Below are 15,736 nucleotides of genomic sequence, written 5' to 3' on the forward strand. Positions count from 1 at the left end.
TCTAAACCGAAACAGATCATCATCTTCAGCTTAACATCACCGTCATCATCAATCATCTTCAACCCTCGGTAAACAAAACGACATCATCTTCATAAAAAAAAAGAGATTAAAAGAAATAAACAGAGGGGAGAGGTTTACCGAAAGGATCATCGGAAAACTTGGTCCGAAACGCTACAACCGCCGCCTCTCACGGCGGCGCCACCACCTCCACCGTCGTCATCATCATCCTCGATCTTTATTGCCACCACCGCCGCAGGGGCGTCGGCTCTGGTCTTTGAAATCAGAGATCGAGAGAGAGGGAATAGGGGTGTCGGCCATGGGAGGGTGTGGTTGGGTTGTTTTTGGGTGTCGGATAATGGCAACAAGCAGGTGGCCGGAGCTCGATCGGAGCTTTTCCGTTGGTTGGTTCGCAGAAGAGTGGGAACACGAAAAGCAGACATGATGTCTATGTTGTGTTTGAGTAGAGGAGTTAGAAAAATTAGGGTTTCTTCAACTTGTAGGAGAAAGAGAGCAGATTGTGTGCGTGTTTTGGTTTTGTGGTTTTCAAATAAAAGATAAGGTTGTAACTACAAATATATACTAGGGTTTTTGGGTGGTGGGCTTTGGGCTTGGGCCCAAGGCCCAAAAGCCCAATCCCCGTGTTTATGTGACCCGTAATTCCCACGAGACCCGTTATCAAAACCCGAATTCACCGTAACATCATGACTAAAATTTTAGATTTAAAACATGTAAAATAGTGCCGGTAGATGTCGTTTGCGTGCTCGCTCGTCGTTAACGGTAAAATCACAAAAAATTGTGTCGTTCGCCGTTTCAATCCGTTTTTTCGTCTCGATTTAAACTACGAACACTAAAATTTAATTACGAAGCTAAATATATCATAAAATTTCGTTTTTGAAAGTAATACACGCGTCTGATGCTTCCGTTTCATCGTTGATTGCCGGTGCGTTACTGTTTCCGTGTTTTTCGTTCGTGTTTGCGTTTTGTGCCGTTCAAAAGCATGTTATTTTCGCAAAACCACCTTCATACATATAAGTTGTATATTTATAGCTCGTATCTTTCGGCGTTGTCCGCATTTTGTCCGGTGTCAGTTCGTTACCGCGTATCGTTCAGAAATCTTCTCGCAAATCAACGTCCGTGTACTGTAAAGCTGAATAGACGTTCCTAGGCACACCAAAAGGCCTAATTAAGTTAATTTACGTCTTAAACACTATTTATTATCGCCTTAAATGTTTGTTATTCGTGTAATTAAAAGCCGTTAATTACCGGTTGTCACATTCTCCCCCTGTTACAGAAATTTCGTCCTCGAAATTTAGTCTATGTTATCTCCTCAGAGTTATGTCGTTCCAAGGTAAGTCCGAATAATACCAAAGTGAATGATCGCGTAATCGAATCAAGACTTATTCGAGTTATATGAATGTAAAAACATTCCGCAACATTAAGAATCCAACGGTTCAACTCAGTTTGTTCCAAAAAAAATCGAGGTCAAGTGAACGAAGCGTAGTGATACTATCACCAATGTGAGTAAGTTTACGGGGTTCAATAACAGAGGAATGCCGACCAATAGAATTCCAAATGAACGTTCACAATATGCCAATCAATTTTTGAAACAATAGAATTCACTACCAACGGAAAGTTGTGTTGGTTGTTGTATGATTGAAACTCGAATTCAACAAGCTCAAATAAATAGAATCATAAAAATGATTTATCAACTACCGAACCCTTAAACAAATAAAATCACGCGTTGACATTATTGAGTTGCAAGGATACACCGAAATGAAATTCAACCGAACCTGGTGTATCATCGTCTTAATACATAGTTGCATTAAGACTACTAAAATGATGTGTCAAATGAAAAGCATATACAGTTTCGCATGAAACGACTGATCGTAATTAGCACAAGCTACAAGTTTATACCGACGCCACAAGGTGTCGTAGTGAATGAAGCAATTCAGCATAGCGGTGATCGAACAAATATCACCTGTGTTTTGCATGAAACGCTCGATCATGATTAGCCCAAGCTACAAGTTTATACCGACACCACAAGGTGTCGTAGTGATCGAAATAATTCAATAATAGTGGTGACTGAACAAACATCACCTTGTTTTGAAATCAAGTGAGAGATTCAACGAAGTAAATCTGAATGTCTGTTTCAAACAATTCTCATAGGATTTTCAATTGAAAACGAAACAAATAAATAATGTTTTTCGATCGAAAATGAAAGAGCAATAAATATCACAAAATGTTCGATCGATGCTGAAAGAATCGTTAAGAGGTACACCGAAATATGACATAAATTTGTGTACCATTATCCTAACACACGATTGTGTTAAGATTACTTTAATATGATAAATCAACAAAGCGGATTTAATGTCAATAAACAAATAAATAAATAATTAAATCCGTACATGAGTTAAGCAAAGAGATTAGCGCAAGCTTCAAACTTGTGAAAACGCCACCACAAGGTGATCGTGATCAAAGAAAACGATTCAATGAAGTCGAAGACCAAACAAGCATGTTATGGTTCAAAACAAATGAAGCGCTTGTTGGGATTATTTCGAATATGATGGCCTCAATCCATCATATGGAATTTTGAATCGAATATATATTACGAGTAAGTTCAATCAATTGAACTTGGCTGAAATAAAATCAAACAATGAATTCGTATCTCGATAAGAAAAGTTTCGACATGGTTACAACAAAAACCATGTATACCACTCGAAAGAAAATGAGTTTTCCAAGAAATCCGTTGACTCGATACCAAAGAGTCAACATTTTGCAATAATACGGATCGTCTAGAATACAATGCGAAGATTTAGTATAGCGAAATAATATATGAGATGTTGACAAAACAACCATTCGAAGTGAAACCACATGCGTAGCAAACAATGCATGTGTTGCGTAAGAATTTGCCAAGAATGAAGCAATTAAGTGTTCATTATCATGAAATAAAATCTTTGTGATGCAATGGCCATTAGGGGGAGTAGAACTGCAAAAATCTACTCACTAGATGCAAAAGTCGGAATTTCAATAAAAGAAATTTAAGGAACTTACCTGGAATTTCGTGTGATGACCGGTTGTTACATGACATTACCATGGAATGTCGAACATAGCGTAATCGCCATAACGAAGTAGGGGAAATGCGAAGATGTGTGACTTCTTTTGCAGCGCCAACAATTGTGAGTCTCTTTAGACTAAGCATCAATCGTTATGAAATCTTGTTTAAGCGTACCTTAGTGTGATTCGTGTCGCTTGCAGGATCACTTGCCAATTTGCCGCTTTCGATCAGTAGTTCTCCCACTGACGGGGTTAGCATCGTTGTTGTCATGCTCAATCATGTTTTCCAAAGGCCTTGCCTCGAAAGTCGTGTGTGATGTATTTCAATGTCCGCTGACGTATAGTTTAAGTTTCACGTGTATTCGCGCACTAGCGTTTCGTTCCACGTAGATTATCTGCTCGGATAATTAAAATAGCACAGACAATATAGATAATGGCGTATGCCCGAGTTGTTAGTCACGGTTTCTAAGTGAGGACCCTTAATGAGTTTCGCCATTAGTTTTCCAAAGGTCCTAAATGCGTGTTATGAAAACTCTCAAAGTCTTGCTTTATGTGTGTAATTGTTTTGTGTACTCTGTATCGACACAACATTTGTATATGTTTAAAATCAAAACAGTTGACTCATTGTTTTCGGCAACGGTTGGAAACCCATATTCGAGTCTTAGGCGTTCTATATGTGTTCAATTCTTGATATCTAAGTCCCCATAGGATAGTGAGGTTAAAGCCTAGGAATCTCTACAGAAACCTAATTCGCTGAAACCTATAGCTCTGATACCAATCTGTCACACCCCGAAATATCAGAGCTTGGCGTGACTGGACCGGTATCTTCATTGCACAGCGGAAGCAAATAGGCTAAGACTTCTAGAAAATGAACGCAGCTAAGTACTCGAATTCCCATGGGTTCTCCTATTCCAACCGTGCCATATCTTTGAAAAGTAACCTGAGAAAGAACATGCGAAAAAGTCAACATAAAGTTGAGCGAGTTCATAGTTTGTTTTGAAAAGATTTAAAATAAATCTTTTTGATAACCGGTTTAAAAGTTTTTGAGAAAATATAGTAAAATTATTTTCTTGGCATGATATATGAAAAACTGTGAGTCTAGCCCACAATAGTCTTTGTGCATTGCACGAGAGAGAGTGGGCCGAGCCCAAACGAACCCTTATAAGCAGGATCAGCGCGTCCTCTTACTTAGGTATAATTTGAAAAACGTTACCAAAGTTTGTAAATCCATGTATTTGTGAGTTTACTTCAAATGAATCTTAAAAACATTTGAAAATCTGAGTATTAAAACTGGTATGTAAGCGTCTATGAACAGATCATTAATGTTTTGCAAGGACATTAATATGTGTGGCGACATAGGAAGCACTCAACCCTAGCGGATTTCCCCCGGTCCACCCGGTTAGAACAACAAAAGCACTACATGGGCCACACAAGGACCCAAGAGTGGGGCTCGCTACACCCGATAGATCTACCACTTTTGCCCTCGGTCTTATACAAGATTAATGGCACTTAAGAGAGATTACTATTCGCTCACCTGATCTAACAGTTCATTCCCTAGCTTAACCATACCCTAGTTAACGTATAATGTGAGAGTTATTCATGTCCTTGGGCCTCTGCCCATGTCCTTGGGCCTTTGCCCACGCCATTCGTGTTATTAAAACTCATGCATGTTTCGAAAAACACTAATGTTTTTATAAACCGGTATGTTTAGCATAATCTTTTCGTAAACCATTTGAGTTTGTTAAAATCATGTCGCAAAATGGTTTATAAATATGCAATATTCATTTATCGAAACCTTGTGTGATTTTGCAAAACTTGCATGTCTTTCCACCCCCGAAAACATTTTATAAAAATGTAAAACAGTAAAAAGTGGGGGTTATGAACTCACCTTGACGTTCCTGTGCAATGCTAGCTTAGTGTGTTTCCGTGAGGTTGTTCCAAGAACTTGAATTAGCTAGCGTGCAACTATAGTATTCCTAACAAGGAAAATACTTATAAGTTCCTAATTAAACGTAGATAAACTACGTGTCCGAGCTCTACCGAATCGTTAACTAAACGATTCTATAAAGGTGTTATTATCTTGGTTTAAAATAACCAAGCTATGGTTATTTGATCCCATTCATAATCGGGATAAAACTAAGTCTCGAAAACAACTTATTTTTCGAATGATTTAGGATATATATTCATATATAAAAATATAAATATACTTACGAAGTCGTGCTAGTCGTCGTGAAAAGAAGGCGTAGATCGATAATGATACGTATTCGAATTGTCGTATATGATACGGTAACCTACCGTTGTAGTTTTCGTAGGATGGGAATAAATAAATATATATATATATATATGTACATATATACATTCGAAAACTTGACGTTGAAACGTATGTAACAAATATATTTATCTTAGAAGAATTCGGATTCTAGACGATTGAAAGAAATATAAATAATTATATTTATATAATATGGTTTCCGAATGCTAAGAGTTTGAAATAAATATGCAAACTACGTTTAGTGCATAAGAGAGCTTAAGGTCGACGTCTCAAATAAGTATAAACCGTTATATTTATTTCATAAAAAAAATGTACGAAGTCGATGTGTGAAATAATATTCGAATCCATGATGTTTAAAATAGGTATACGCGTTATATTTATCGTACAAAAGGGCGCGGAATATCTATGTTTGAAATAATTATAAACCTTATGTATAAGTTAAACAAGCGTCGGGTTTCGTTAACTTATACCTCGTTTTCGTAAACCGTAGATCGTCGTCAAATAAATATATATTATATTTATTTAAATAAATAAATAAATAAATAAACTCGAACTCCATTAAGTGTCGTTTTTGAAACTATAAATACGTGTCGTGTTTCGGATTTTTATGAAAGTCGGACAGAGTTTCCTCTGTTTTTAGAATAACCCGACAATAAAAGTTATCGTATATTTTCAAAATTCAACGATAATTCAACGCAAAGTAATCACAATATATAGTTTTCGTCAAAGTATCAAAACTAAACTAATAATTAGTCGAATCGGGTCGAGCTCGGTCGCGTAAACTAAATAAAAGTCTAACGAATCTATATATAAAGTTTAACCTATTGTTAAAACTTTACCGGGTCCTGAGTTGACCGCCTTTGACCTGTTGACCCGACAGTTGACTGCCGTTGACTGGGGTTTGACCAGTTGACTTACGTTGATCATCTTTGACTGAACCAAGCATAACCCGAAACACCACCAAATCTGAAGCTAAACCGAGTTCACCTCTTGAACCGAAATGAGACTTGACCCGACACTTGAATGACCTTGAACTGAAATCCAGTATGCTCTGACACCGAACCAAAACACTTACCGGCTGAGCCACGAAATCTAAACCGAAACAGATCATCATCTTCAGCTTAACATCACCGTCATCATCAATCATCTTCAACCCTCGGTAAACAAAACGACATCATCTTCATAAAAAAAAGAGATTAAAAGAAATAAACAGAGGGGAGAGGTTTACCGAAAGGATCATCGGAAAACTTGGTCCGAAACGCTACAACCGCCGCCTCTCACGGCGGCGCCACCACCTCCACCGTCGTCATCATCATCCTCGATCTTCATTGCCACCACCGCCGCAGGGGCGTCGGCTCTGGTCTTTGAAATCAGAGATCGAGAGAGAGGGAATAGGGGTGTCGGCCATGGGAGGGTGTGGTTGGGTTGTTTTTGGGTGTCGGATAATGGCAACAAGCAGGTGGCCGGAGCTCGATCGGAGCTTTTCCGTTGGTTGGTTCGCAGAAGAGAGGGAACACGAAAAGCAGACATGATGTCTATGTTGTGTTTGAGTAGAGGAGTTAGAAAAATTAGGGTTTCTTCAACTTGTAGGAGAAAGAGAGCAGATTGTGTGCGTGTTTTGGTTTTGTGGTTTTCAAATAAAAGATAAGGTTTTAACTACAAATATATACTAGGGTTTTTGGGTGGTGGGCTTTGGGCTTGGGCCCAAGGCCCAAAAGCCCAATCCCCGTGTTTATGTGACCCGTAATTCCCACGAGACCCGTTATCAAAACCCGAATTCACCGTAACATCATGACTAAAATTTTAGATTTAAAACATGTAAAATAGTGCCGGTAGATGTCGTTTGCGTGCTCGCTCGTCGTTAACGGTAAAATCAAAAAAATTGTGTCGTTCGCCGTTTCAATCCGTTTTTTCGTTTCGATTTAAACTACGAACACTAAAATTTAATTACGAAGCTAAATATATCATAAAATTTCGTTTTTGAAAGTAATACACGCGTCTGATGCTTCCGTTTCATCGTTGATTGCCGGTGCGTTACTGTTTCCGTGTTTTTCGTTCGTGTTTGCGTTTTGTGCCGTTCAAAAGCATGTTATTTTCGCAAAACCACCTTCATACATATAAGTTGTATATTTATAGCTCGTATCTTTCGGCGTTGTCCGCATTTTGTCCGGTGTCAGTTCGTTACCGCGTATCGTTCAGAAATCTTCTCGCAAATCAACGTCCGTGTACTGTAAAGCTGAATAGACGTTCCTAGGCACACCAAAAGGCCTAATTAAGTTAATTTACGTCTTAAACACTATTTATTATCGCCTTAAATGTTTGTTATTCGTGTAATTAAAAGCCGTTAATTACCGGTTGTCACACTTCGGACCGCTTTCGTTCCTACCAAGCTTCAAGTTGCGGATATTTTTACCAAGAGCCTCTCCCAACCCCAGTTTGAGTTTTTTCGAGATCGGCTAGGTTGTCGACCGCCACCGTTCCGCTTGCGGGGGGGGGGGGTGTTAACGTGCATTAATTCTTGTCCATTCATTTTCCCTTTATTTATTATTTGTATCCATTCATTTTCTTTGTATTCATTGCATGTGTATTGGTATCTGTGTATATAAAGATGTTATCCTCATATTGTGAGGTATTCCAATTCAATCTATCCACAGGCAGGGAGCAAAATGACGATAAGTTAGAAAAATGAGCGAGGAAATAGCTATTTTTAAACTATTTGGGCAAAACCGTTAAAATGACCAAATCACAGGAAGCAAAATGAAAGTTAACTCTAATGATAATTCATATTTTCACCAGTACCATCCGTTGTTATGTTAAAACAATAATAACAGAAGTCCACATGCTCTTTGTGTTTGGGACTTAGGCATACGAACTTGCAGTGAAAAATCTTCCAGTTGTGAATTTGTGATGGAATTGAAATGTTAAGTACAATTTTGATGTCTCTAGTTGAAAAGTGAATTTTAATTGAGTGTGAAATCCTTGAAAATCATTCCAACATGTAAGGAATTCAAGTAAATTAGATGGAATCTTTGACCGGTTGGCATAGTCGCATTAGCCACCGCGTCTTCATCCATTGTGCCCGACCTAACGGTCACCGTTGTGACCACACCACCCGTTATCACTGCCGCCCTGACCTGCGTCGTCTTGACCCAACCCAACGACGACCCGCATCGTCTTGACCCGATGCAACTGGACCTTAACCTGCATCATTTCGAGCTGAACTGATTCACACTGTCTACAGCCGACCGGCATCGTATCGACCCAACGCCGACCCGTAATAGGGGTGTACATCGGTTTTGATTTTGGGTTTCGGGTCGGGTTATTCGTGTTTTTTGCTAGAAAAAAGTGACCCGATAACCAACCCATTTAAAGTTTAGTTGGCGCTACATCATAGCCAACTTTTTGGCTACTCTAAGAAAACACGTTCATAAGAATGAAGCATTTTGTCATTTCTAGGATCAAGATTCATATGAAGTTACTGAAAAACAATTTAGAGTTCCTACCATTTGGATACATAAAAGATGACCCCCTTTTCTTATGTTTCATGTCATGGTACTTCTTGAGTCCTATAATGCAATCAACGAATTTAGCACAATAACCCATCCCCATCTGCTAAAACAACAAAGAAAAAAAAATATCATAAAAATTAAGAAAAATTTTACAAGGAAAAATGGGTGTAACACATAATTCAATGATTTTCGGAACTTTGTTTCGTAGTAATTACAAGTGTAAATTTTGGTGCTATAAGCAATCATTGGGCAAGGCCCGAGAGCTTAATAACATTTGGGCCTGCTAGTACATTGGTAACCATGTCCACAACTCCACATTATCCATGTAGCCTATCACTCAGTAATTGGGCTGTGCCACACCTCTTGTAGATAAATTTCTCTAAATCAATAAAATGTTTGTTTTTATTTATTATTCTATGTTTTTAAAGTAATTCAACATTAAAATAAGATGCTTGTTACATAATTAAATATTATGTGGCCTTGGTGATGATACCCGCCAAAATTTGTTTAAATTAGAGAGTTGAGGAAATCTGGTGTAAACAGTTAGGTGACATTTGGAAAGCTATACCAAAATCTGGTACATTTCATGTAACATCCCATAATTTATAGGGTTAGATACTTTAATGTTTAAAAGTTTATGATTATTGTAAATAACCTAAAGGAAGTTTATTAAAAATGTGAAGGGGTATAAATGAAAAATAAACCAACATGGAGGGTAGAGAATGTAAAACTTTATAAAAATCAATTAGAAAAATTAAAACCCAGAATGTTCTGGGTTGTGTTGGTCGCGACCAGAGAAGGGAAGAAGGGGGAAAAACCCTAGCTTGATCAATTAACCACAAAATCAGTACAGTTATGGAGGATTCATGCTACAAATCGAATGCTAGTGTCTAAATACTCATTAATCCCAGTGTTTTGAGCATAAGGTAAGATGAAATCTCATATTTTCATGTATGTTGATGAACTAGGGTTTACACCAATTCGTGATTCAGTATGAAATTAAGTTGCATGTGAGTTAGAATCGACAATTAGAAGGTGTATTGTACTTGAAAATGATTTACTAAAGACTTTGGGAAAAACCCACTTGTAATAGTGTGATGATTAGTAAGTATTTGATTAGTTGAGTAATTTTCAAGTGTAATTGTATGATAGATAGAATATTGGTGGATGATATTGCGTAGAATGAATAATTGAGCTAAAATTTGGTTGAATATGTGAAATATGATGTATTCTAGGGGATTTATGCATAAACTATGTGTACATAAGGCTTGAGAAGTTGTACGCACATTAGGTGTTTGATGAAATGCCTCAATGATAATATAAGTAGCCTTGAACAAATTGTGAGTGAATAGTTTTGTATGTTGAAAGTTTATGCATTGTTAATCGTTATATAAGTAGCATTGATACTTGAACGTATGTTTATGAATGTAAGGACTATGATCTAAATAAGAACGAATTCGTGTAGGATCGAAAGAAGAAGGAGCTAGTTCCGGATCACAAACAAAGGCACAAGATCGATGTAAGTTCATTACTTATATGTTTAGTTGTGGGTTTATTGATATTGTTTCTTTTGATATTCAAATAAGTTAGAAATCTCAAATGAGAATGTGAAAGTAAGAATCCGTATCGGTCCATAGTGGTTGGGTCGGTTCGGGTTCGGATGAGAAGGAAATTAATGGAAGTTTTCTCCTTGATCTGTACTAAACGGGTTATTGGAAGCAAACGAGAAATATTTGTGTTTATATGACTAGAATGATTTAGTATGAAATAAGATCAATTGGTAATATATCTTATAAATCCGAGAATATGTATTGTGATAGGATGAAAACGTTATGCGTACTACACTAATATATTTTGTTGAATGATTGTAGGTAAAGCACCCGTATGATTGTCATTGCGTCGCTCGGATACGAACACACCTTGATCACCCGTGATGCGCTTCCGCAACTTTTGTAGTAACCTTATTAGTTAAAGGCTTGTGTTAAAGTTAGTAGTGTTGAAGTTTTCAGTTTTAACTAAATGTTTGTGAATATTTAAGTAGCATAAACTTGATGTTTGAAACGGTAGTTTAAATGTTAAGGTCTTTCTTATGTTTTTCCGAAGATGTCGTTATTTGGGTATTTTGATATATTATAAACAGGGAGATTGTTCAAAATGCGAACGGGTCATGCCCAAATTTTAAATTTTGGTGATTAAATTATGTGTCATTTTTGTAACTTTCAAGCATGAAATTAGAGGGTGTTACAAGTTGGTATCAGAGCCTAGGTTTGAGGGATTCGAACACAATGTAGTGCCCGAACTCAAACTGAAAGCTCACAAGAATGGGTGTGTTCGCTCCGAGACGCAAACAGAGGTAAGAACTTTTAAGAAAGTTTTATAGTAATTAATGTTACAAGTTATAAGTGATAGAATGAGTTTTGAATATAGCAATAGTAATAAATGGTGCATTGGAATATTTAGGGGTTAGTAGAATTGAAACCGTGCACGAAAACGGTTCGGAATGGTCAAAAATATGAAGTTTGGGGTGAATTTCGCTGGGCACTACCGTAGCTTACGGTGGCTACCGTAAGCTACGGTAGGCACTGGGCAAAAACAGGACTGCCGTAAGACAGGAGCGAAGGACCGTAAAGCATAAATCAGCACCGTAAGCTACGGTGACCACCGTAGCTTACGGTGACTATCAAAATTGCTGAATTTTTTTTATGTTGTTTGTTTGATTATGGGGTTGATTTAATTAGTTCCTAAGGCCCCGTAATCCTTTGTTAAGGTCATTTTACACCAAGAAGGTCGAAAGAAGTTGTTTAATAAGAAAGAAAGTACGACTTGATATAAGAATGGTTTAACAACACGACAATATCATCAAAGATGATGACGTTTAAAGTATGAATTACAAATAGAATGAAATATATGATAGAATGAGTATGTATGTGTTAGAGGGATGTACGAAAAAGGAATTTTAATATATAGAATGGATGTTTCATGTAGATGACGGACACAAGTAATGTAGATGATGCTGAAATAGCCCGTCAAGAAGCACTTAATGATAAGATGATGGAAGCGGCAGAAAAAGTAATGAATGCCAACCTTCCCAAGCTAGCTCAAGAAGTTGAGAGCCGAGTTTTAGGGATTGTTGATGAGATGATGGCTAGCAAGATTGAGGAGTTAAAGGAAATGATTGAAGGATCCAGAACTAGAAGTAAGGAACGAAGGTGTACATATAAGGATTTTATGGCGTGTAATCCCTTTTCATATAAAGGGGAGGTGGATCCAATAAAGTGTCAAAGATGGATAGCCAACGTTGAAGCTGTATTTGTGCGTAGTCGATGTGAGAAGGAAGATCAAGTAATGTTTGCTACGGGTCAACTTCAGCAACAAGCCAAGGATTGGTGGGATACTAAATGTAAAGAGATAGGGGAAGAAAGACTCCAAACTTTAACATGGCAAGAGTTCAAAGAATTGTTCCTGAAACATCATTGCCCGCAATCGGCAATTGATAGAATACAAGATGAGTTCTTGCATCTTCGCCAACAGAATGAGTCTATTGATGAAATTACCAATATATTCTACGATAAGTTGAAGTTATGTGATGATTTCGTCAAATCTGAAAGGATGAAGATCAATCGGTACTATGGAATGTTGAAGGCTGAGTATAGGGAGTTCATTACTCCTTCAAAGTGTGAAACTTTGGGTGAGCTCATCAATCTAGCCCGGGATAGAGAGATAGAACTGAAGCGACAAGTGGAAAGAGGAGAGAAACGGTCTGCTGAAAAGCCATCAACTATGAGTCCCTCCAAGAAGCCTAAGCAACACGACACTAGAAGTAAAGGAGGATCGAAAAGTAGTACTCCCCCATGCAAAACTTGTGGAAAGCTTCACACCGGAGAATGTTTAATGGGAAAGAAAGGGTGCTATAACTGTGGGCAGGAAGGACACCCTTATTTTAAGTGCCCTAGTCCTGTAAGGACGTGTTTCAATTGCTTCACCCCGGGTCACGTGAAAGCCGAATGTCCGAAGCTTAAACAACAAGGGCAGAAAGATGAAAAGAAGAATGAAAATCAGAAGGCTCGAGGAAGAATGTTCCAGATTACTACCGAGGAAGCCAAGGTTTCACCGAATGTCGTATCAGGTATTTTCTTAATCAACCAAATACCCGTGAATGTGTTATTCGATTCCGGTGCTAGTAAATCTTTCGTATCAGATGAACTTATGTGTTACCCCTCCTTTAGAAAAGAACGAATGCCCATACCATTAGAAGTAGAAGTAGCGGATAGCAAATAACTGTATGAAGTTTGTAAAGATTGTAAGATCACCATAGAAAGCGAAGAATTCGAAATAGATCTCATTCCTATGACTTTGGGGGAATTTAAAGTAGTAGTAGGGATGGATTGGCTATCCCGCTATCACGCGGAAATTCGATGCGAGGCGAAAGTCATTCATCTACTCTCACCTAGTGGGGCTCGAATAAGTATTCGTGGAGAAAGAAAGCTCGAGACAAAATTGTGCACGATTGTCGAAGCAGTTAAGTACGCAAGAAATGAAGGAAGAGTCTACTTGGCTTATGTTGTGGATACAAGACAGAAGGTACCTGAAATTGGAGAAGTAGAAGTGGTGAATGAGTATGCGGATGTGTTTCCGGACGAATTACCGGGATTACCACCTGAGCGAGAGGTGGAATTCCGAATCGAATTAAATCCGGGCGCCAAGCCAGTGGCTAAAGCTCCCTATAGGTTAGCCCCCGCTGAGATGCGAGAGCTAATGACACAGATACAGGAATTACTCGATAAGGGTTTCGTACGCCCGAGTGTGTCGCCTTGGGGTGCCCCGGTACTCTTTGTGAAAAAGAAAGACGGCACGATGCGCATGTGTATAGATTATCGAGATTTGAACAAGTTGACCGTGAAGAATAAATACCCTTTACCTCGAATAGATGATCTTTTTGACCAACTGCAAGGAGCAAGTTGGTTTTCAAAAATCGATTTGCGTTCTGGGTATCATCAACTCCGGGTACGAGAAGAAGATATTGCAAAAACTGCGTTCAGGACCCGATATGGGCATTACGAGTTTTTAGTAATGCCATTCGGATTAACTAACGCCCTGGCCGCTTTCATGGATCTGATGAATAGAGTATGTCGGTCCATGTTAGATAAGTCTGTTATAGTGTTTATAGATGATATCCTTGTGTACTCTCGTAGTAGAGCCGAACATGCGAATCATTTGCGTGAAGTGTTAGAGATTCTTCGGAAAGAGAAGCTATATGCAAAATTTTCCAAATGTGCCTTCTGGCTTAGAGAGGTGCAATTTCTTGGCCACGTCATTAATAAGGATGGTGTTTTGGTAGACCCAACTAAAGTAGAGGCTGTTGTGAACTGGGTTCCTCCTAAGAACCCGAGTGAAGTGAGGAGTTTTCTGGGTTTGGCTGGGTATTACCGAAGGTTTATACAAGATTTTTCCAAAATATCGTTACCTTTAACCAAACTAACCAAGAAGAATGAAAAATTTGTGTGGGGAATTGAGCAAGAAAAGGCATTCCAGACTTTGAAGAGTAAGCTGTCTGACGCCCCAATTCTAACCCTACCCGAGGGTTCAGAAGACTTGGTAGTTTACACTGATGCTTCACATCAGGGTTTGGGGGTTGTCTTAATGCAACGTGGTAAAGTGATAGCATATGCTTCAAGGCAGCTTAAACCACATGAAAGCAATTACCCAACACACGATCTAGAGTTGGCTGCAGTGGTATTCGCGTTGAAATTGTGGCGACATTATTTGTACGGAACTAAATGTACCATATATTCGGATCACAAAAGTCTCAAGTATTTCTTCGAACAAAAAGAATTGAATATGAGACAACGAAGGTGGTTAGAATTAATTAAGGATTATGATTGTGAAATCCTTTATCATCCGGGGAAAGCCAATGTTGTAGCAGATGCGTTAAGCCGGAAGGAATACCCATCACCCGTACAAGTTAAGTCAATGAAAATGATTGTCACCCCTAAACTTTTGGAGACGATCAAAGAGGCTCAAATAAAATCCTTAAATGGTGATCCAAAGAAGGAAAGAATGAAAGGCCTGATTGGGGAATTAAAGATGAATGCCGATGGCATCATGACCAGGTATGACCGAATCTGGGTACCTTGGTTATCCGAGGTGAAATCATTATTGCTAGAGGAGGCTCACAAATCTCGTTATACGGTACACCCTGGAGCTACAAAAATGTATCAAGATTTAAAGAAAGGGTATTGGTGGCCTGGAATGAAACGTGATATTGTTAAGTACGTGGCTAAGTGCTTGACATGTTCCCAAGTGAAGGCGGAGCACCAAAAACCATATGGTAAATTGCAATCTCTAGAGATACCAGTTTTGAAGTGGGAAGACATAACCATGGATCTTGTTACAAAGCTTCCCAGAACGAAAAGAGGGCACGACGCTATTTGGGTTATAGTCGATCGACTTACAAAGAGCGCTCACTTTTTACCCATACGAGAAACTATTTCATCCGAAAAGTTGGCAGAAATTTACATGAATGAAATAATTGCTCGTCACGGAGTACCCGTGTCTATTGTGTCGGATCGTGACACAAGATTCACGTCTCGATTTTGGCGAAAATTTCACGAAGATGTGGGCACGAACTTGCGATTAAGTACCGCATACCATCCGCAGACGGATGGACAGTCGGAAAGAACTATACAAACGTTGCTAGATATGTTGAGGGCTTGTGTCATAGACCTTGGGGGTAATTGGGACAACCATTTACCATTGGTAGAGTTCGCGTACAACAACAGTTATCAAAGTAGTATAAAAATGGCGCCATATGAAATGTTGTACGGTAGAAAGTGCAGAACTCCTGTATGCTGGGGAGAAATCGGGCAACGGGAACTCGCGCCTAAAGATGTTGTGGCAATAACGA

Source organism: Helianthus annuus, chromosome 11, assembly GCF_002127325.2.
Source record: "Helianthus annuus cultivar XRQ/B chromosome 11, HanXRQr2.0-SUNRISE, whole genome shotgun sequence".
In the NCBI taxonomy this organism is placed as follows: Eukaryota; Viridiplantae; Streptophyta; class Magnoliopsida; order Asterales; family Asteraceae; genus Helianthus; species Helianthus annuus.